At 40.9% G+C, this 22,942-nt stretch overlaps 1 protein-coding gene across 2 annotated transcripts in view; it reads left to right on the top strand.

Moving 5' to 3' along the window:
* CHRM2 (cholinergic receptor muscarinic 2) overlaps positions 1-22,942 on the top strand; it is a 146,856-nt gene that overhangs the window by 86,328 nt on the left and 37,586 nt on the right. Inside the window, exon 1 of one of the 2 annotated variants that reach the window (XM_090043320.1) lies at positions 15,985-16,096. The exons of the other annotated variant lie outside the window; for it this stretch is intronic. The gene's annotated coding sequence lies outside the window, so the exon portion shown is untranslated. Of the gene's footprint in view, positions 1-15,984; positions 16,097-22,942 lie in introns of those variants that run through there. 2 annotated transcript variants of the gene reach the window in all.

Below are 22,942 nucleotides of genomic sequence, written 5' to 3'. Positions count from 1 at the left end.
GATTACTATTAATAATTGCAATTTATGCCATTGGTGCATACTATTCTTCTTTAGTAAAAGAGCCCAGAAATAAATCCTTTCTCCCCTTACAGTGAGCCCCATTGATACCCCCAGAGCACAATGACAGGAAGAAGAGTGTTAACAACCTATGGGTCATGGGTTGGATCTGCCCCATGAAGAGACTGTATCTGGCCCAGGAAAGTCCAATCCAGCCCCAGACAGCACTAAGGATCATGTAGCATGCAGCTGCATCAGCACTGGGCTGCCTGTCCCCTCCACAGCCCTCCCTGCTGCTCTCTTGTGCTTACGGTTACACTTCCTGTGGAGGGACTGAGTATCTGCAGCAAGGATAAGTACAGAGGGCTTGAGCTTGCAGCACATATCAAGGGGCCAGATCAGGAGCCTGAACTCAGTCACAGTAACAAAAGGTTGCCAACTCCTGCTTCAAAGAAAGGTGCCAGAACCTCTGCAGTAAACCATTATGGGATAACCTGTCCTTCAGAAAAGTTTCTTCCAAGTCCACAATAGCTAGATATTGCCTTAACTCCTGAAACATTGAAAAAGAAAAATTTATAGCTGTAACAGAGCCCTTTTCCTCCCAAATCTTTGCTATGAAAACTGGATATTCTTTATTTTCATATAAAAAGCCAGTGCTGTATAAAAACCATTCTCATCTTGACCTCAGTATCTGGAAGCATTGAGAGATGCAGCCTAACTGTGCCTTGTGTGAAAAAAATATTTCCTTATATCAGTTTTATACTTGCTGACTTCTGGGTTCCCAACAGATCCTCTCATATTATGAGGAAATTTAACAGAAGTGCACAGTCTACCTCCTATATAACACGAATTGTTTTGCATATTTCTAGTAAGCCCCCTCCTCTCCATTTCCTTGCTAAAGTAAACTGTTCCAGGTAAAGGAGATATTTTGATTTCAAAATGGGAGAAAGAAAAATGTTGCTTCCCAATGTGCAATGCATTGCAGATTTTGGTAAGAGAGTAGCTTGAACTAATTTGATGTAAACAAATGGCACATTTTGGTATGACTTTTTTTCTTTCATATACTTCTTCACAATTACTTTTTATTGCCAGACAACCCAGTTTTAAGAGTATTTCAGTTAATTTTTGAAGCAGCCAGATGAATAAAATCCAACAAGAATGCAGGTTTGGGAAACAAAAGTAAGGACTGGGTCTTTTTCTAGTGGAAAGTCTTTCAAATCTTAATACGTGGGTTGGAAACAAGGAGAAGATATTTGCTGGCAGGATAAAAGAGGCATTTGATCAGTGTAGTTGTTTGGAATAGAGAGGATTCATCTGCCAGAAGATGTAAATATCATGGGGATTTTATGAGTACCTGCCTTGGGATTATAGAATAGCTTGATTAGCAATGGTTCAATGTGAATTTTTAAAATAGATTTATCCAGGAAGATTTATTGTTTCTCTCCTGGATGGAGAGATAAGCAGAAATGTATTTTATTCAGTCCTGAAAATCAAAACACACCCTGTTCGTGACACTAGAACGAGAAGGTCAAACTCATTCAACTGGTAATTTGAAAGGGTCGTGAACCAAAGTCACTACTGATAACCTACTGTGGCACTAACACTTTGTCCCTGTCTTCCCTAGCCTGATTCATCTGACCCCATGTGAGCACTTGAACATAACAACATTTTGACTGTTGCACCCTATCTCTTACTGAAGGAGCATACTTGTATTTTTTTGTTTTCCATTTTATTTGCTCTCCCCATCCACACACAAACCAGCACCCTCCACTTTTAAATCATATTCTCCACACTGCCTGGGACAACAGAGCATGACTTTCCAGGACCACTGGAATCTCGCTCTCATTCCTCCAGTGTATGCAATTTGGAAAATAAACAGGTAACACTGTGCCGGAAGGGAACAGCTCAGGCAATGCAATCGAAGAATGCACAATTGCAATCACCTGCTGTCTGCCGCCACAATGAAACAAAAAGTCAGGAGAATAAATTACAAAAGAACTCTTGCTGTTTTATAACATGCTTTCTTTGCCACGAGCTGACCACTGCCAGGCTTCTCCACCACTGGAGAAAGCAAGGGTGAATACAGATTTGATTTGTAACCCGGCACAAGATGTATGGGCAGCATTAGGGAAATGACACTTGGAGCTGAACATAATAAAAAGCATCTCACTAGGGAGGCTGGCTGGCCAGCTTTATGAAATGTTATTACCATGCTGTTTACTCCACTCATTTCAAAGTATTTATAACATACTTGATAGACTGTCATTTTTCTCTTACTGACTGTACACAACAGGGGATGAAGGCAAGAAGGAACAGAGACAAGGTCCAGGCATTCCCTCAGATTAGAAATAGAGGGGAATTGAAGACAGGAGAAATAGTGCATTGCATAATTAACTTAATGCATTATGCAGCAATTTCCGCTAAAACATTAAATACTGACCATTTCTGGAAGCAGGAAATTGCACTAAGAGAGGCCAAAGCTGTGTCCCAGCATAACACAGTGCATATTCCTCCAGCATGATATCTCTTAATGGATTTAATTCCCCCCCTTAGCCAACGACACATTTTACATCCTGCCTATATGACTTTCACAGCCTTTCAATCTTTTGTTTTTAACTCAATGACTTCCTTGCCTATCTCAGTGCAGAATATCCTGAATATAGCTCATGATCTTTCACAAAGGCAGATTGCTCATCCCTTAGCATTCACAGGCTTTGAGACAGTAATGCTATTTTGATCATTGCTGTCATGTTATTCCCAGAATCATTGCTTACTGAGATTGCATTTCTTGTAGTGATATCACAGCATGCAAGAGATCAGGCTCAGGTACCTAGCATTCCTGCCAATATGTAGAATATCCATGTCAAGTTCAAGTCCAGAAGACCTCTCATTACTAATGTTTTGTACTGGGGTTTCCATTTTGGGACCTCAAATTGATTTTGCTGAATATTTATAACAGCTATGTGAGCGTTATTGTATTTGGTCTTGAGTTGTCCAAAGATGGGCATGTCAACATGACATGTTTTCTGTGGAGTTGGCTAATTAGCTCCACAGTAAAATTCTCAGCATCTACACATGCTCCCCTATTAGGTCGCAGGAAGTTAATTAATGCCACAGCAAGTTAGTATGTGTAAATACAAGTACTATCCTGCTATGGAGTTTTTTTGTGAGTAACAACATACATGTAGATGCCTACCTGGCTGGCTGGAGCATGAAGGCACTTCAGTGTGGGGGCTGCCTGCCAGCTAGCTGCTCACTGAAACACCCTCATGCCTCAGCACGCTGAGCTGAGTCAAAGCAGCCCCAGGCTGGCAAGCTCACCAGGCCCCCTGCCAGCCAGGGCTACAACACCCCAGCTCACTTTGCTGTGGTTCTGGGCACATGTGAAGATGTAGCACCTGGGAGCAATAAAACCCCTGAGTTTATTGCTGTGCATTAATATGCACATGTAGATGTACCCTATGAATCACTGGCAAATCTGAGTTTGGAACCTAAGGTCATATCTACATTGCTTCAGAGGTTCTGCTGAAAATGAAGACTTTCCCATCCTCCCCACCTCCACTGTCTCCAAACCTGGGACTGAGATGGTAAGGATGTTTCAGGGATGTCCCTTCTTGTCACTCTAGGGCAGTCTCTGTTCTCGGTTGTGCTCACGAGCAGCAGCAGTGGGCATCCCTGCCATGTCTTCTTGACACCTTAGTTCTAGGTTTGGAGCATACAAAGCCGGAGCAATTGAGAGGGGCTTTTGGGAGCAGCTGCAGGAATGCCAGGGATACAGTGAAGCTGCATCCTAAGAATCGTACTCCTGGTTATCTTCTCTTAGCAGACCAAACCGTTTCTTGGGCATTATCTCAATAAATATTTCAAATGTCTCATAATTTTAATGCCTCAGAAATAAATGGCAATGATAAAGTATGTGGAAATACGGCAACAATTTGTCAAAATAGAGTTAGTCAGTCAAAAGAAAGGGACTCCAAATTCCAGGAGAACTGGAGATTTCTGATGTGATATTACCAATGTCACTGTCTTCTGGAACATATACTGTTTTTTCCCTGGATTCCTGGTAAATGCTACCAGCTGTGCTAACTGTAAAGTCCAGTATCTCTAGAGTGAGGATCCAAAATATACTTTGTCCACAAAATATGTGTGTCTAATCATCATATTTTGCAAGGAGCCAGAGAATGATAATTGTCCCTAAAACTGAGGTGTCTCCATGCAATACAGATGTGTGTTGATGTTTCATGCATTTACAGTGCTGTTCTGCAAGGAATGGATTGCATTAAATGACCCCACATGAGGTTTTTGGGGACTCAGTTTAACAGCCTATTTTCTGAGAAATAATCAGACACCCTGTTGGCTGCAATGTAGAAATTAAGATCAAATAGTTGATTTTTTTTCCTGAGGTGCCAGGAGTTACCTAAGCCAACAAGTACAGAGAGAACAGTTCCTTCCTGGGGCATCATCAGGATCCTCACAGTAAGGAATGCCGAAGTAAGGCAGCCTATCTTTAGTTCTTCTGGCATATTGGGTGGCAGGCAGCAAAAGAGAAGCTAACCCAAACGCTGGAGAATAAACTAATAAAGAAATGTGCATCACTCTGGGCAGTGCTATTTGTAATGGTTAAAAACATCTAATGGCGTTAACTGCAGAAATCCAAGAGAATATAGTATGGGTCAAAATATCTTTTCACTTCATAACACATAGCTGACACCTTTGATAAGACAGCAGTAACGAATAATTTAGTGGTTTTCAGCTAAGCATTGACTAATGCCAAACTGAAGTGGCAAGGATGCAAGCAGAGATGTAATGGGGCAGCTTGGTGTCTGGAGCAGCAACTCGTGGGTGCTGATGCCAGCAGTGTGGCCAGCCAGCAGGAGCAGCTGCTATTTGTCTGTCCCCCACAAGCCATCTCCCAGAGCTACTGCCCTGATTGCCTCACCTTGTGTGGTGTCATCTTAGCTCCTTGGGTCACATAATAAATGAAGGACTGCTGGAGTCTCAGCTAAAGAAACTAAGATGCTTTAAAAGCAACAAGAAGCACTATAAGCCTGTAGGAGGTAGAACACTTCTGCTGACCTTTGAGGATGCTTCAGAAGGTTTGAATAAATATTTGCAGAAAAAGCAGCACTTCTGAATTCTACCAAATAAAAATTATTTTGCCTGAAAAATGGGGGAGAAAACCCACTATTACAACCTAAGATTTCTTAAAAGTCTTAAAAACATCACAGTGCTTCAAGCCCCAGATTTAGCACTTTCATTTAGTAGAGGAACAGTGAACTAGGAAGTTGGAATATCAAGCAGGAAGTTTCAAGAGTCCATTCAAGAAGGAAAGATTTGCTACTCAGCTAGGAAAAATGACCATAAAAAATGGACTCCATTTTGATGGGAGCCTTGGCGAACCATCACCTAACCAATTTATCTTTGCTTATCTGGAAGCAGAAAATATAAATCAGTAAGAACTGATGTGAAGCTTAAATGAAAGAAAAGATAGAGCAAATGATGAAAATGCAGTTAGGGACATAAAAAACTGTTTGAAATCATCTTTGCAGTTTCCTTCAGCTAGTATCAGACGATGAGTTATGGAAATGGGTGAATTTGTGAGTAAGGCTGCATAGAAATTCCTGAGAGTTTTTCTTCCTTAAGTGTTTTCCCTGAGAGATTTTTTCTTGGACAGAAAGATGAGTATTTGTAATGATAAATGCAAGAAGCATCATTAAGTGAAGTTTGTGCTTCAAACAAATACTAAAATACCACTATCCAAGTACATTAGTCCTGGTCTAAAAGGAAATTCTTTAATTCTGACATTACATGACTTTTAAGAAACTGGTTTTGCAAATTTAACAATGTTCTATTATCTGTTTAAAAAACATATTTTTTTCTGTGTAAAATATACATATCATCTGTATCCATGTAGGTCTAGGCTCAGATTCAGTAAGGTACTCTGGCTGCTTTCGATTTCCAGAGCCCCAAAAGGAATAGTATGGCTATAATCCAACCTTACCTGTTTGGTTTATAGTTCGGTTACATCAGTGGAATTGGTCAATAGCTCCCAGTGTGCTAGTGTATCTGACCTAAGTTATCTTTCTCCCTGTCTCCCATATATCCAAATGCTGGGATTTTTCTTTGGGCTTTTTGCCCTATTTAGATATATATGATCCTGGGGAGAATCATATATTACACAGGAAGGGAGAAATCATAGTGTTCTGTGAATCCTCACTCTTCTAGCCCCCCAAACCATTTTTCCTCTTCTTTTGCCATGTCAACAATTGCTCCTTTTTCCCCTTTTTTTCTTTGCCCCACTGTTATTGTCCTTTCTTATCTCTTTCTTGTATTCCTTTTGCTCTTTATTTTCCTTCACATGGCCTCCCCCTGCTTCTTCTCTAATAGGTCCCACCACTTTTATATCTCTGTCTCCTGTCTCACCATCATATTCCCTCTATTCTTAGCCGTCTCCTTGTTTTTCTCTGATTTTCTTTCTCTTCCTCCCTGACTGCTTCCTTCCTACCTCCATTGCTCCATCTCTGGGCTCCTCAAGCCTTCTCAGACTGTCATCGTTTGCACCTGGCAGTGAGTAACTTCCCACAATCTTCCACTCCCCCTCTCCTGCTGGACTTTGTGTTTGTTATTCCTTTTGTCACATCCACAAGACCTTCTATACTCCATCTTTGGTGACTTTGTCTGGTCTGTGCATCAAGCAACATGGTACAATATAGGCAATTAAACTGCAAGAACCAAATAGGCAAGAGTTACTTCTAGTGTCACAGGGGAAATTAGGGTCATCAGGGTCCTAACTGAGTTGCTACCCAGGATCCCCATGAGGCCATTTGTAGAGTCACCTTTTCAACTTCATTTGAAAGACCAGCTTATCCAGCCTGGACAAAATGTGTGGGCAGTTCAGAGACCAAAAGGAGAGAGTTATGCTATGTTAGTGTACCTCTGATCCACAGGTCTGCCAAGGCAGAATCTGGCCTATATCCTAAGTTACAGGAATCTGAAGACTGTAATGGCTCTTAAACAGCTTAGGAATCAATGGAGAGCCATGTGTTCCTGCCCTACCTCTTGTAAATCCACTGTGGTGGGCCAACAGAAAGTCACAAAGCACATAATCATGGGAATTCACAGCCAAGTATTTAGGCCAGCTTTAAAGTTGCTTTGCCTCTTTTGAGTAATGCAGCATTATTAAAGGGTATGTTTATTAATTTAAATATTTCAGGTGTTGGCTTTTTCTTCAGTTCCCTGATGCAATACCCATCCATTGCCTTTTTTGCTTTCTTCTTTTTCCATCACATGAGTATTTCAGACAGTTTTGCAGCTCTCTAATGAAATATAAGATTATCATAGATTATAGTTGGTAACTTTGACAAGGGCTGAAAGTGCAAATGGAAAGAACTTAAGAAGAGGCTTTGTGTTAAAACACCTGTATTCCATACAGAATCACTGAGGAACATATGATCACAGGAAAATGATTTAATTCCTTGTTTGCATTAGAGCTGTCTTATTCAGCACTCATGCAAAAGGTATCAGGAATGCCTGTATGGATTAATGAGGTAAAGTATGTTCTGGATGACTCAAGAGGAGTTGACCTCTTAAAATAGTATCTAAGATATGCTGTCTTCCAGCAGAAAAATCTTCTCTGGGTTTTAGGCCCTTTTTTATGTCAGTACAATGTAAATCAAATGAGTCACTGGAATGAAACATTAGTAATTAGCTGCAAAGTAGCTACAACCAGTGAGAACTGTTCCTTACTGGGGGTTCAGAGAGAGCAAAATGATTACTCTTTTTCCTCAGTCTGCTGTTTAAAAGTGAACTAAAACACTGGAAGGAAAATTAAAGATCAGCACAAATTTACACAGCAAAACTCACCACATAAGCAGGTTTGGATCACAGGAGGGGGAAAACATTGTTAACAGAGCTTTTTAAATGACTACCCCACACTGTAAAAATACCCAGCACTTTCTAAATTGCCAAAAAAATCCCAGAATGCCCCATTATTTCATTGGTGTTGAGTTGCCATGGTTAGAATTAACTTCTGTCTCTTTGGTCCGTATCCTTATACCTTTATTCAATAAGTTGTTCACTTCAAAAGTAATACCATAGTTGTCAATGATTTTACTTGCAGAGTAGGGGCCAGTTTCATGAAGTTATTTAGGTGCCTAAAAGTGCAGATGGATACCTAATGGGACTTATAAAAGTGCCTAAGTAGGTTAGGTGTGTAATTCCAGTAGGAATGTAATGGGTTCTTGATCAGGACTATAGGATTAGAATCTAGCTCTGGGGTGTGACTGCAGCTTTGCAGCTCATCTCTGAAGGCAGGACCTAGTTGGAGCTTTACCATCTCAATGAGGTAGGTCAATACTCCATGCCACTGGCACAATTTCAACCCCGAAAGGGAAGAAATAGCCCCCCTCGTGTCCCGCTCTGTGGAAGGCAGAGTGATATTTGTTGTGATTCATTTAGGAGTCATTGCTGCAGGAAGTAACAAAAAATGCAATTTGGTTGAGAATACACAGGCACTTGAAGAACCAGTAGTGATTCTAGACAACTTTACAATCTATTTATCAAAATACCTGCAGTTTCCATCTCAAGGCAGGTGAAGCAATCATATATAGGGAGCAAAGAAACTGAATCAGTAACCAAAGCATTTTAATAAATAAAAAAGGGTTTATTTTTCCTTTGAAATAAAAACAGTACAGACCTGTTGGGCTCTTGCCAGCTCTTGTTATTACAGCTGGAGTTCAGGACTTGCTTATTTATTGTTTCATTGAACAGAGATATATGGAATAAAGGGACTCTTACTGCTTGGCTCATAAAGATGAAAGAGAGGGGAAAGAGATAAGAATGAATCACCTATTATTTAATGGTCTTATTTGGGCCACTTCTGCAGGGCTCACACTGACTTCACTGTATGACTTCCAGGCTTTCATCCAAGGTTTAGCCTAGCACTGCTGCATAAAATGAATCCTCTTATCTTTCCTTATTCCCTTCTCAGCCTGCACTTTCTCCTTTATCTTTGAGCATTGTCCTGGCCGTTCCTCAGTAACGGTCTTCTCGTGCGTGTCTAGAGATGCCCACCACCCATGGCTTTCTGAGAAATTCAGCTAATTCCTAGCAATGTATTGGGTACAAATAACTGCTGGTAGCACAAAATTAAAAATAAATGCACATAAGTTTTGCCAAGTCCTACTGATAGTGTTGCTCGGGTCAAGGGAACCTCTTCATGCATTATTATTATTCCTTTGTAGTGGCTACAGGTTCCACTGATCTGAGTGCTGTACAAATGTATGGGGCATGTCTACACTTCTGGTACACCTAGTGCCAGTTCAAATTGTTAAGGCGCTTACATGGTATCTGTTTGGGGCAGAAGAGCTTACAAATTAAACAGCAAGACAGACAAAGAGCAGGCGAATAGGACACAACATTCAAACAGACATGTAGAAATGGAAGCACAGAGTGCTAGAGTTTTAAACGTTTTAGACTCCTTGGTAGGGTGGCCATCATAGAGGACAATCTGGTTGTCGTCTGTCCTCTATTGATATGAAGCTGGTCTCTTTTCTTCAAGAGAAAAATAGAGGACATAAAGGCATCCAGTTTCATATCAATAGAGGACAGAGCAGCAAAACACTGAAATACCCTCTATGATGGCAACCCTACTCCTTTGACACATCTACATGTGCCCCTATGGCGCCATTGATACTGTGCCATCATTTAGTACTTCCAAAAGGAAGTACTAAATGATGGCACAGAAACAGCCATTACTGCTCCATCCCAGTGCCACATGGTTATTTTTAGCCCCTGCATCGCCGTAGTGAAGTGCTATACTGAGGAACTGTGTCTCTACTGCAACGTAGATACGGCAACATGATTTGTGCCTGCCAATGCTATATTGCTGTAGTGCATTGCTACAGCAACATAGCATCACATGCGAATGTTCCCTTAACACTTTTGTGTAAGTGGCTCCCTAGGCCCAGAGTTGCAGAGGCAAGGAATGAAGCCAAGGTGCATTCCAGGCCAACGTTATAGCATCTTTGTTCCTAGAGGTAAATATCAGTGTCTTATTATTAACATAGTTATCATCATGCCTTGATGCACTGGTACAGCATTGATCCTTGTACAGCCTCAAAGTTCTGAGGACTCTCTTATCATTTTGCAAGATAGACTTTGCTGATATAGCCATGCCCCAGTAATATCAGGACAGCCATGGAGGGGAAAACCTGCTTGAGTGTCAACCCTAATCTACTGACAACTGGGTTGTTATGAGGGGTGGGCAAATAATGGAAATAAATATTTAATAATATTCCCTACAGCATGTTATTCCATGATCATTGGACCAGGCCTGGCGTGAATCAATTTGCCTGGGTTCACTTCAGCAGTGATATATACTAGTGATATATACTAGTGGAGACTCTAGTAATCTACTCAAATTATGATAATTGATATTGATAATTTTGTTGCTTTCTTAGTTCTATTGTACTATCATGTGACAAATCAGGAAAGAATAAAGGGAATGAATAGCAGCACAGGGCCAGCATCATCTCTACCTGACAGCTACTCGGACTTTTGCTCATCTGTGTATCTTAAGAGGCTCTGCAATGCAAAAGAGTCACTAGCATTAAGGTTTGCCCAAGTTACAGAAGCTCCTACTCCTGCCATGGAGAATGCCTTACACTGCAGGGTCACATGGAAGTGGCACAGGGCTGGTGGACCCAGATCTGCATGTATTGTAGAATCCTTTTCACTGAGGACATTCCTTAGAAGTGCTTTGTAAGTGCATGGTGATCCTTCTGCACCAGGCTAGCCAGTACGGAGAAGGCTTGTAGAGCAATGATCATTACAATTCATAGTCTGGAAAACCAAGAACCTTAGAGTCTTTCTGACTCTTCTGCTGTTTCCTTGGTTAAATCTCTTACGCCTAGCTGCTTGGAATCAGCATACATCCTATATAGTAGCACTGTATATACAGGTCATCTGCGTCTGGGCTGGCAATGGAGTAGGACCCCTGTGTCCTGATCCTGGATCTAATCCAACTTTTGGCCACAGTGAAATTACTACTATGGCCCTGATGCTGCCGTAATCTTAACATTACTGCGTCTGCTTCTGTCACCCCTCATCCAACCCTGTGCAGAGTCTCTCAAAGTGTTCATGTGAAGAAAGTAGCATGCATGGCTGCTGCCTTTACCCATTCTTTGTCCTATTCAGTGCGACCAAATCAATTCTGCTGCAAAAGGCACCCTTGCACGAAGAAAAAGTAAGGATTAAAGTCTTTGCTCCTCAGTTTCTTCTAATGCTTAAAGAGCTTTGAGATCTAGGGATGAGAAATGCTATATAAAAGCAAGAACACTGCTAACTGCTAATATCATTGCATATTCCTACATAGCACCATTCCTGATCTCGCATCTCTGGTTCAATCACACTCTAGTTTTCAGGATGCAGCCATTGCCAGGCAAATCACCTACAATGTTACAAAGACTGTTGACCCTGTAAACTTATATCTGTGACTGGACATATTTGCCATCTGTTTCACATCCTGTGGCTGATGTGAAATGAGCTGGTGGGATAAAGTTCAGTTCCCACTGAGCAAGTACCCCACAGCACAACAGATGATCAGCTCCACTGCTAGCAGACTCAGCAGAGTGGGGTCACAAACTGGAAGGGTACAAAGCATAAAATACCATCTTCTGTTCACATATTGTGGTGATTTCTCCTCCTACTCAGGGCTAGGTAGTTGCTAGCAATATGGAAAGCTTGCCCCATCCATATTCTTCTGTGTTGGTTCGGTGCCTAAATTGAATCTGTGGTCTTCAACGCTCAAGATGCTGTTATACAGCATGAGTTTCCTGTAGTCTTCATTGATTTTTTTAGAATGAAACACTTAAAAGCCTACTACATTTCCCTTTCATTAGGGCTCTTTGTATGAAGATCTCGGACATGCCCACCTATGGTATTTTTTAGTTATTCATATCTGAATGTCAGCTCAAATGCGTGATCTTTTTTCATCACTGGAGTGCCACAAAAAGCTAGCGTCACAGCCAGAATGTAAACCTAGTGTTTTATAGGGGGGGATAGGAGAGTTAACTGGCTTTTTTAACATAACTTTTCTATTCTCCTATCCACTTGGTAACAAGGGATTGGTAACAACAATGATGACTTACATCTATTATATTTTATATCTTATTCAGAGAAATGATAGTCCATGGCAATCATGTAATCTCTCTTCCCCCTTCTGTTAGCAACATGATGACCCATTCTTTTCCAGAAACTCCTTAGTTCCATTCCAGTAACTCTGCTCCCTGCAGCTATTTCCTTGATTTTAATTTTGATTGCAGAAAAAACCCATGTAATCTGTATCTCCTCCATGGAAAAGCTGAATCACAGAGATGGGATTTTATTCCTTAGCTCAACTTCTTTATAATTTGTACATTAATAATATTATTTATCATTATTGCTCTACTCTCTATTATTTTTATCATCCTTTTACATCCATAAAGTGCCTTTATTTGTTAAGGATCCTGAATTATAGCACAAACTTAAAATTATATACAAATTATATATTTAGGGATCTCTTCACCAATTACCAAAATGCAGATGCCTGTTGTGTGAATTACAGCAGCTGTTTAATAGTAGGCAGCATGCTGCAGATAAGAATATAAAGAATACTACATCCAAGGCCGTATGATACTGTACAGCCCATTAGACCTAAATTATGTGGTCCAGCTCTGCTCTTTACATGATGGAGCTATACTGAACAGTGCAGCAAATTGGCAATTACTTCCCAATGTTAAATGAGCTTGGGAGTTTATATGGCTCTTAAAGGAGATGGAGAGAGGTCTTGAAGCAGTGTCTTGTAAAGATAAAGAGTGGCTCTTGGAGGAAATGGGCAACACTAAACTGTATAGGAGAGGGGCAATTAATTCAATCTAAATTTTCTCTGGCCTCTAGAAAGATCTAGCTCATCGTAGGCAGGCTGAGAGATTTAATACAGATATAAAAAGAGAGCAGAGCCCGTCATCACTTTTTTTATATGTATATGTTCTTCAGTAGTTACTTAAAATGTGCTGTGTCCATGAACATTTCTGCCAATAGCTTTTTTTGAAGGAACTGAGAATTTCAAAGGAGCCTAAGCAAGTTATGTGCCTAAATCTCATTGAAATGAATTTGAAGTCAGGCACCAAACTTCCTTATGCTCCCCCCAAAATTCCCAATCTACAACAGTAACTGAAAGAGAATGCAAATGCATATGAAAATAGTTAAAGTTAAGTGGATTAAAAATAATGGAATTAATCGTAATTAGGAGGCATGCTGCAGCATATTCCCAGCTCTGTTTGCAAAGAGGTCTCAAGACAAAAAGTGCAATAAATGCTAAAAATATATTTGGGAGGGGTGGGGCACAATAAAAGATTCCCAGTTCCCACTACTTTTAATAGAAGTTGAATCTCCTAACGAACCTTTGAGCCTTTGATCACCTTCTTATGAGTTCAAGCAAAATATAGTTACTAATTGTTAGGGATTAACCAGAACAACAAGCTCCAACTGTTGAGAAAAGAGCTGTGGAATCTGTAATAATGGAGTGGTTAAGTTGTCTATGTTAAATCTCATTTGAATGCCAACTTAGTGCCACCATTCTAGTATGTTATTGCTGTACTTGGTACAGGAAGGAAGAAAAGCTAGTAGCAATACGTGTGTTAATATGGGTACTGTCACGACTGATATGCCCTAACTACAAGTTAAAAATAAAACTTCCTGCCTAATCGTGAAGTATTTGTCATTCCATCAATGTGAAGCCTGCAACAATGACAGCACCTTGGAAAACTTTTCTATTAGGAAATGGGTCAGGAATAAACACAAGACTGTAAATTTCTTCAAGGCTACTTTCATGTAGTATTGAAACACTATGAGAGACCTAGCTCACTGAAATGCTTATGGAGTAGGGCCCTTTTAGTAATTTTTCACCAAATAAGGAAACCAACAGGTAGAAGGGCAGCACAGTGGATCTGAAAAGCAAAACACGTGTGAAGTTATGTTTTTAAGGCAAGGTCATCTGTGCTTAAATCATCCCAGGCAAATGTCCATCTAATCTGCTTCCACAATTTCACTAGGTAGTCTGTTCCAATGCTTTGACTATGCTCATAATAAACGTTTCTTTCTAATCTCCAGTCTAAATTTCTGCCACTGCAATTTCAGGCCATTATTAATAACACTAGTAGTAAAGAGATGGCGATACCAGCTTCCATACAGAGTATAAGCCCCCTGCTATCTCCATGTATTTGCTTATGTGATTAGCCATGCTGGAGCCCAAGCTACCACATCTTCATTGTGATGGCAGCCACACTTGCTCAAATATACTATGTGTGCTGCAATCACATTTCTCATTGCAGGGTGGGTGTACTCTCAGTGGCACTCCTACTAAATCAATACTGAATCCACTACCCCAGTCTCCTCCCAAGTACCATTTTTTGTAGATCTATAAAAAGCAAACTCAGTGGTTATAGATCCTGTGATTGTGAGCACAGGGGTAATTCTACACTGCCAAACAAAGCTCCCACCTAGTCACTGAGTTTAGCGTTTCTGTCTCAATGGCTCTCGCTTCCTAGTGAAGTTTAAACTAGCAATGCAATGCCAGCCCAGGCACCACCCCCCCAATGCATACATTAATTGTATTTTCCTTTTTAGCAAAACAAGGGAACTCGTACCATACATCTATTCTAGCTGAAATTTCCCACATAACTTCTCTCCCATATGGAGCCAGCAGGCAACTCCAGACTGAGATTAGTCCAATAAAATTGCTCTTTAAGCAACCTTAAAACATCTATATTCCTCACAAGTGTTCCAAAAACCTCACTGATTGATATTGTAGTGGGCATGCCCCCATCATCCACCAGAATTTGTAATTATAACAAATGTACCTGTTAGTCAAACATCATTTTCTAGATAGTTTAATGGGAATGAATTTGGGGGGTCAACTCCTGGCCCTGATGAAGTCAATGGAAATTTTTCTGTTGGACTATTGACCTGTAGATTTTTGATGAGCTGTTTGCTGTGAAGTTTCAGAATCTGAAATTCAAGCTGTCACAGTTAATTTGTAGGTAGAGCACATCCTAGGCTGTTATTTTAAGACTCGATTGAGTTAATTTTCCACCGGGTATGCTGGGTGTGCTTGCTTTCCGTAGATATTCACTAAGATTTTCTTTAAAATTGTTGTTTCTATAAACATAACAGCCACTAAATTAGTTCTCTAGATTATACATTGACAGTAAAAACAACTGTAGGACAGATATATACAGCAAAGAAAGTGGACTCAGCCATTATGCAAGCACAAATACATTTTTACATAAAGCTCTACTTCTGTTCATAAATTCAGATGAATGCTCTGACTCTTGCTATCCCAAAAAAGAGTTGGAGAGGTTAGATTTATCTCAAACTCAGTCAGTCTGAACTCTTCTAACTGAACTGCCAATAGTTGTTAATTAGCTTGGGTAATTAAGGGTATAATGGATTTTACATTCTTAACTGTAACTGCCATAGCTCTGGCCATAAGCCTCATATAAAGCATAATGAGAACACAATGAACATTTTTAAAAAATACACAACTAGAACAAAAAAGAACAGAATCAGTAAAGGAGGAAAAAATGAAAGGAAAAGATGCAACTACTATCTGATACAGAGAGCTAGAGATTGTATTTCATAGGCACTGTATTTATTTATGGTGTCCCATCTATTACAGAACAGATATTTTTAAGAAGGTAAGAAAAGAATAGCCTGAATCATTATTAGCCCTGGCCACATTTTATATTATCTGCAGTGGCTGCTGCTGCTCTTGCTGTAGAAGCTGCCTGACTAAAAATAGAGGGATAATAAGAGATAACTGAGATAACACAAGAGGAACAAAGAAGAAAATCCTGGGCTATAAGACCAAAAAAGGAAATACTCAATATTGAATTCACAGAGTGTCCGCTGAGCTGAAAAGGATCAGACATAGACTCCACAAGTGGATCTTACCTCCATGTGAGAAGACAGACACAGGAGACTATAATATGGCCCTTGGATGTACTTGCTGTTCGTTCACCCACTTACTGCCTGTCTCCCATGAGAAAGAGACTCTGAGGTATCTTTTGAATATTTTCACTGTGGTAGAAGGTATGTTGTATTATTTAACTAGCTGGCATGCTGTGCTCTTCTACATTACAGCACTGTATTGTAAATGCAAACTTGCCAATAGATACTCTCTGTTTAAAATTGTTTCTTATATCTACCTAATTTATTTATGAGATTAAAGACAGTAAGAGAGGGAATTCTAGGAAATTAAATATTTTAAGTAATATTGATAAAAGCATAGTAAAAATGTCCATATGAGGTAGGATTTGTTCAAATCACATGAAGATAAACAATGCATGCATGTACCAAACGTAATGAAACTTTCCTGTGAAAGGCTTACCCAGAACTTTTTTGAAGATCTGAAGATCTCACTTACCACTGCCATTACTTATTAAACTTACTCATTCTTCTGTATTGCAGTAGCAACTAGAGACTTCAGCTGTGCTCAGGCTTCCGTTAGACTGGGCACTATATCAGATTTTCTTTACAGACACTCAGTGCTACACCTACATAGAGGTCAAGGTTGGCTGATGTGGGATACTCTTTCCCATCCTTGAATAAACAGCTTCTCTAGCACTCCCATTCCATGTAGACTGGGTTAGAGAGAGATCTGGAATAGAAATCAAGCCAAGACCTCTGACTCTCCTAGAATAGCCAGCTGACTGTTAATTTCTTGTTTGATAGCTAGCATGCATTAGAATTTTAAACTCTGTATTGCCTTCAATTAATTTCTTGTGTTAATGTGCTACTAATATTCACCCACGATCCATCAGCTATTGTAACCTACCTAGAAATTCTTCAGTAATACCACAGATACATTCTCTTTTGCTCTGCCAAGCATGCAGTCTCCAAATTCCTAGTCCTCTTCCAGATTTTGCATAGATTAGGGACCGTAGAGATAACCCTAGGTATTTCATTCAAGCCAGCCAAGAGAAATCAACTACCACAAACTCGTCAACCAAAAGATACTAAAAACCTTTTAAGGGGAAGTCCTATTTCCTGTTGTGTCCTGAGTTGCACTATCAACAGCTCTCTAAAATGGAGACAATACTCCACGGATGTCAGTTTAGCTTTAATTGTGCATGGCTTTAGTATCAGTGTCCTGGAGAGAAGGAAGAGCATCCCCTCTAGAGCTGCTACAACCAGATTCAGCCCTTCCCCTTCCCCTTGCCTCCCCATGTACTGACCCATAGAATATTTCCTACCAGTGCATCCTACATCCTGAGACATCCCATCTATCCAGTCTCTATAGTTTAGTTTCATAGCGAGGCCACTAGAATGACACCTTCTGATACTGACGGTAAAGCATTTTACTAACTGAAGAAAATACACCAGTAACTCTCAGGTTAATCTTTAAAATCCAGATCCAAAGTTGATGACTAATAACTAGGATGGACTTTTCAGCTGAAAATGTGGAAGGGAAGAGTTCTTTCTATGAATGACTCTCATATTGGCAATTAGTCAGCTTTCTACAGGCTCAGTTCAGAGGTGATGAAAGTGTAATCAAGCATATATACAAGCCCACAGAGCACACAAATAGATGGGTGATGCTGTAGTTAGAAAAGCAACCAACAGGAAAAAGCAAGATAAAGCAATTTTACAATACCTTACATCCTTCTATTGACTGCCTTTCTTAGTTTCATAGTTTCATAGTTTCTAAGGTCAGAAGGGACCTGAGCAGATCATGTAGTCCGACCCCCTGCCATGGCAGGAAAGAGTACTGGGGTCAAACGACCCCAGCAAGGTGTTCATCTAGCCTCCTCTTAAACACCCCCAGGGTAGGAGCCTGCACCACTTCTCTTGGAAGCTGGTTCCAAACCCTAGCCACCCTGACTGTGAAGTAGCGCCTCCTGATATCTAACCTAAACCTGCCCTCTGCCAGGTTGTGACCGTTATTCCTGGTCACTCCTGGCGGTGCTCGGGGAAACAGTGACTTCCCCAATGCCTGCTGATCCCCCCTGACTAGTTTATAACAGGCCACAAGATCCCCCCTACGTGAGCGTTCAGACCTGGCTGACTGTTCTTCCCAGCAGATGTCCGGGAAGTTCAGGTCCCCCATGACTACCACATCCTTAGCCTTTACTACCTCTGTGAGCTGACCCAACAATTCCTGGTCAAGCTTTTCTCCCTGGTTGGGAGGTCTGTAGTAGACTCCCACCGTTAAGTCTCTTTCCCCTCAACTGCCTTGTACTCTAACCCAAAGCACTTCAGAGTGCCCCTCCCCTGACTCCTTGCTAATTGACGAGGCTGTGTATTCCTCCTTAATATAGAGCGCCACGCCCCCACCTCTCTTTCCTATCCTGTCCCTCCTGTACAACCTATATCCCTTGACATTCACTGCCCAATCATGTGTTGAGTCCCACCATGTTTCCATAATCCCCACTATGTCCGGGCTGGTGTCAGCCAGCAGGAGGGTGAGTTCCTCCTGCTTGTTACCCATACTATGAGCATTTGTGTAGAGGCATTTGTGGCCTCCTGTGGGTGTATGTACTGACCCCCTAGTCCCAGCGTTACCCTGCCCCTCTCTCTTACCTGTTTATTCGCTTCGCTTGTTGGGCTGGGCTGTAGTTGTGGGTGCTGTTTGGTCTGGCAGTTTGATGTTTCCTCCGCCCTCATCTTCCCCTTCCCCCGACGAGCCTAGTTTAAAGCCCGCCAGAGGAGGTCTGCCAACCTAGAAGAGAACACATGCTTACCTTTAGGGGAAAGGTGGAGCCCGTCCCGTCCCGTCCCAGCATGTCTCTCGTCGTGATGTGCCACTCGTGGTTGAGGAAGCCAAAGCCCTCCTCGAAGCACCATTCCTGTAGCTGCCAGTTGGTCTCCGCGATGCACATTTCATTCTTTGTATAATGCCACCCTTTTCCCATCCATCAGGTCAAATTTACATGTATATATTACATGATACCCTTGTGTTATGTCCTTATGGACTTATCTAACCTACAACAAAAGTTACAACCAAACCCATGTAGATAGTAAACACAACAGGGCCATTTCCCCACAAGCAGGAATATGCATTTTGTGGCACCTCAAATACTTTTGAGGCATCGCAAAACTCACACAGGGCACCTGAATTGGTTCACCGTGCTGCATGTTTGCAGCATGATGGCAAAATTAGATACAAAAAAAATCCCACTATCTAAAAAACACATGGGGGAAAAAAAGTGGCACAGCACATGTGGCTGCAGTGTGACCTGCCTGAAACTGGAATGTGACTGGCCAGAGTCATGCTCCACCTGCCACCCAGGCTCCACATGCCTGGATCACCACTACTCCAGCCCTAGAAGGCCCCTAGAGCTCCAGGTAAGGCTGCTAGGGCCAGCCCAGGTGCTAGCCCAGCCTCTCTACCCCACCCAGGGCAATTTGCCATGAGCCAGAGTGCACAAATATGTGCTGCTGCTCTTTGTCCCAGGGGGAAATGCATGTGTGCACTCATGGGGACATGCCCCAGTTGTCCAAGGCACTTCATCATGTGGCAGGTCAGTTTTAAATGTATGTGGCCTAAGGAGTTTCTCTGACAATTCAGGGAGTAAGTTATTGAGTGGCAGTCTATCAGGGGGCTGCAAGCAGAGAACACCAGGTAGGGTTTTGAGCATGACTAAAAGGATCAGGAAGGCAGGAATTTTTGATCATGGATATCACTGGAGTGGCTGTCTTGAGGATTTCTGACAGGGAAGCTGCCTGCTGTTTGTTTGTACCCAGTGTGCTAAGGAAACATTTTTTGTAAGGAAACATTACACCAACCATTTACCTGACTCGTATGCATTGATGTCTCATCCTAAAGAAATCATTCTGTAAGACATGAAAGCTAACGAGGGGTTTTAGATGTCCCATTTCTAATTACCTTAATTGGCTTTAAAAATCTCAACCCTGATTTTTCAGCCTAAATCAGTGATTCTCAACCAGAGTACCATGGCACCCTGGGTTACTTTAAGCTTCTTTCAGGGGTACCACAAAATGCCACACTATGTCAACACTGATGGGTGTGCAAACATGATTCACAAGATAAAATAACGATTTCAAATAAGAATCCATAGTGTTAAAAATATTCTAACCTTTCTGAGTTCTTTGCAATAGAAAATTGCTCTATTATTTTTCCATAGTCAAAAAAAGAGTGAAAACTAATACCTGGCATTTTCTGAGGGGCACCTTGAGCTCATGAGGGGTGCAAAGGTTGAAGGCCTAAATGGACACAACAGTTGGGTGTGGGGGGTTATACGTCAGCCACTGAACAACGTTCATAATGGTACTTTTGAGATCTGATAAAATGTTCATTTGACTATTCTTCTCAGAGGGATATTGGGGGGTTATTTTCACTATTCTTTGTCTGTAATCTTCTCTGCTTCAATCAGAACTAGGAGTGGAAGTACACGGCAGGTGTACATGGGCAGAATGCAAGGGTTACTGAGAATCTTGTGAATAATCCTGTTCTAAATTTGAAGGATCAATAAGATCACTCCAGAAAGTTTATCTAAACAAGGCCACTATGTTTTCTGGAGTTTGTTTGCCACTTGCAGCAACATTTACTTATGCTCACAGTTTTGCACATATATCACAAAGCAAAGTCCTAAAGCAATTTAAAATCCCTCCTTGCCAGGAGTAAGCAATGACAAAAGCCTCACTCTACACACAGGAAGGCTTACTGGCCCATCCAGAAACCCTTGAACAAGTGGTTCTCCCTGCAAAAAAGGAAAGAGGCAACATCACTGGGCAACTAATCATGCATGAAGTGTAATTCTGGAAATGTTTTTCCTTTACTCTTAAAAAATATACTGCAAATATTGATTAGATAGCAAAGGGATTAATTTCATGTGGCACTGGAGGCTTTCTGGGGTATCTGGAGGATGGATAATTCTAGAGAAATCATTCTAAACCTCCCTCCTATTTGCAAGTAAAGTTTTAACAAGAGGCTTGGGAACAAATCATTAGGAAAGAAAGAGGGAAGAAGATAAGCAAATCTCCCTCAAGCTGCCTAGTAGAATTGGTTTTGAATCAGAAGCCAGATTAATGATAGATATTCCCATGTATATAGTGCCGTACCTAGACACCTGGAAGCCCCAGGCAAACTTTTGGTATCAGGCCCTTCTTTGCCAGACATAATAATAAGACCTGTTGCAAAAGCCTTTGTCATATCTGTGGTATCTATGTCTTTAAATAGTTCATTCTTAATTGATAATGTTGCCAGTCCCATATATGTGCAGCATTAAAACTTTTTTTTCAATTTTTTTCTTTTTTCATTTTCAGGCCTCCTTTCTGTCCAGTTCCTGGGCAGTCTCTAATTCACCCATGTCTGTGTCCAGGTCTGCATATACGCTTTACAAGTGAAAGTAGCAAACACAGTATAAACTGGGCCATTTTCTGAACCACCTATAGAATGTTGCATCTCATCTCTGTTAAAATATGAAACATTTGACTTCTTTACATTGACAAATTTGTGTAAGAACTCAAAACTGGAATACCAGCATGTGTTAGAATTTAAAGTCTGACCGCATTTGCACCGTTAGTTAGGGATTGCATGTCTTGATTGTTTCTTCTGTATCCATGCAGAGTGCAGGAGAGTGTGGGTAGCTTTTCACTGGAGAAGCTCAACCTCTTTCTCAAATCTTTAGCTGGCTCTAAGCATGTAACAGTTACAAATGTTTGTAGAGATATGAAGGGAAAGAACAAATTAAATTCCAGGTTCCAGCAGGAGTGGTCAGGAAGCACACCTGTTTCTCTTTTAGATATAGCAATGTTATTTAGAAATGCCCATGTTCCAGACACTTGACCTTATTTGTACCACTAATAAAATTCAAGATTCCTGGGTGTGATTTAAATTGTATTTACCAATTTAAATTGGTATTTACCAATTGGTAATACCTGCTTTGAAATTAATGGAAGAGTGTATTTATAAATATCTGCTTAAGATTAAATCAAAGAAAAATCCTGGTATTTTTATACTCCTCCTATTTTTTGTAATTCTGCATGTTTTTCTCGTGGCTCTAGTCTCTGTCTGCTTATTGCTGATGAGTGAAACATGCCTTGGATTGCCTGTTAGAAGCACAAAATCTGTCTGAAATTAATAAGCTAAACTCCTTCCTGAGTCAAAAAAGGAATCTGGTGCAATGAGTTACAGTATTTATGCTCTACTTCCCACTAACACAACATGGACACACATACAAATAAGATATGTTCTGATATTAATATACAGATGACCAGGTTAAATGGCACAGATCTGCTCACACAAGTACACATGCACACATAGAAGGAGAGTAGAGATGAAATCACAAGATGTGCAGTCGCTCTCTCCCTCTCTGCCTCTCTCTTTCACACACACATACAAGCAAGCAAACGCATGTATAGCCACATGCCCCCACACATCTGTAGCTACTATTCTATTCTATTCTATTCTATTCTATTCTATTCCACCTATTAGGCATCTAAGTGGACTTAGACACCTAAGCCTTAGACACTCCAGCCTGTCCAAATCCTGAAAATCCATTTACGTAACACATCACCATCTTACCCTTAACACTAAAAGACAAAAAAGCAGCAAGGAGGAGGAGGACCCACCCACCTTTCACGTTACATTTTTTCAGGGATGTGAGCAGGGAAGAACAAAATTGCACTTAGGTGCCTAAATCCACTTACAAGCCTAATAGGCAAAATAGAATCTGGCACAGTAGATCTATCATCCATGTATATCATCAATAGCAATCATTTAACAACACAGCCAACAAGAAAAAGTGAATAAGGTCCTCCCTGAAGGGATCTAGCCAGAGTGACCCCAGTGGCTTTCCAATTCCAGTGCACGAGCACTATAAGTGGGACAGTAGAGCTATTTTGTACATTACCTGTAAGTCATACTGTATATTTTTCCATT

The sequence above is a fragment of the Crocodylus siamensis genome, chromosome 4 (genome assembly GCF_052110815.1).
Source record: "Crocodylus siamensis isolate JL-2025a chromosome 4, ASM5211081v1, whole genome shotgun sequence".
Classification (NCBI taxonomy): domain Eukaryota; kingdom Metazoa; phylum Chordata; order Crocodylia; family Crocodylidae; genus Crocodylus; species Crocodylus siamensis.
Note: the sequence above shows the minus strand (reverse complement) of the source record. Positions and strands in the feature narration are given on the sequence as shown.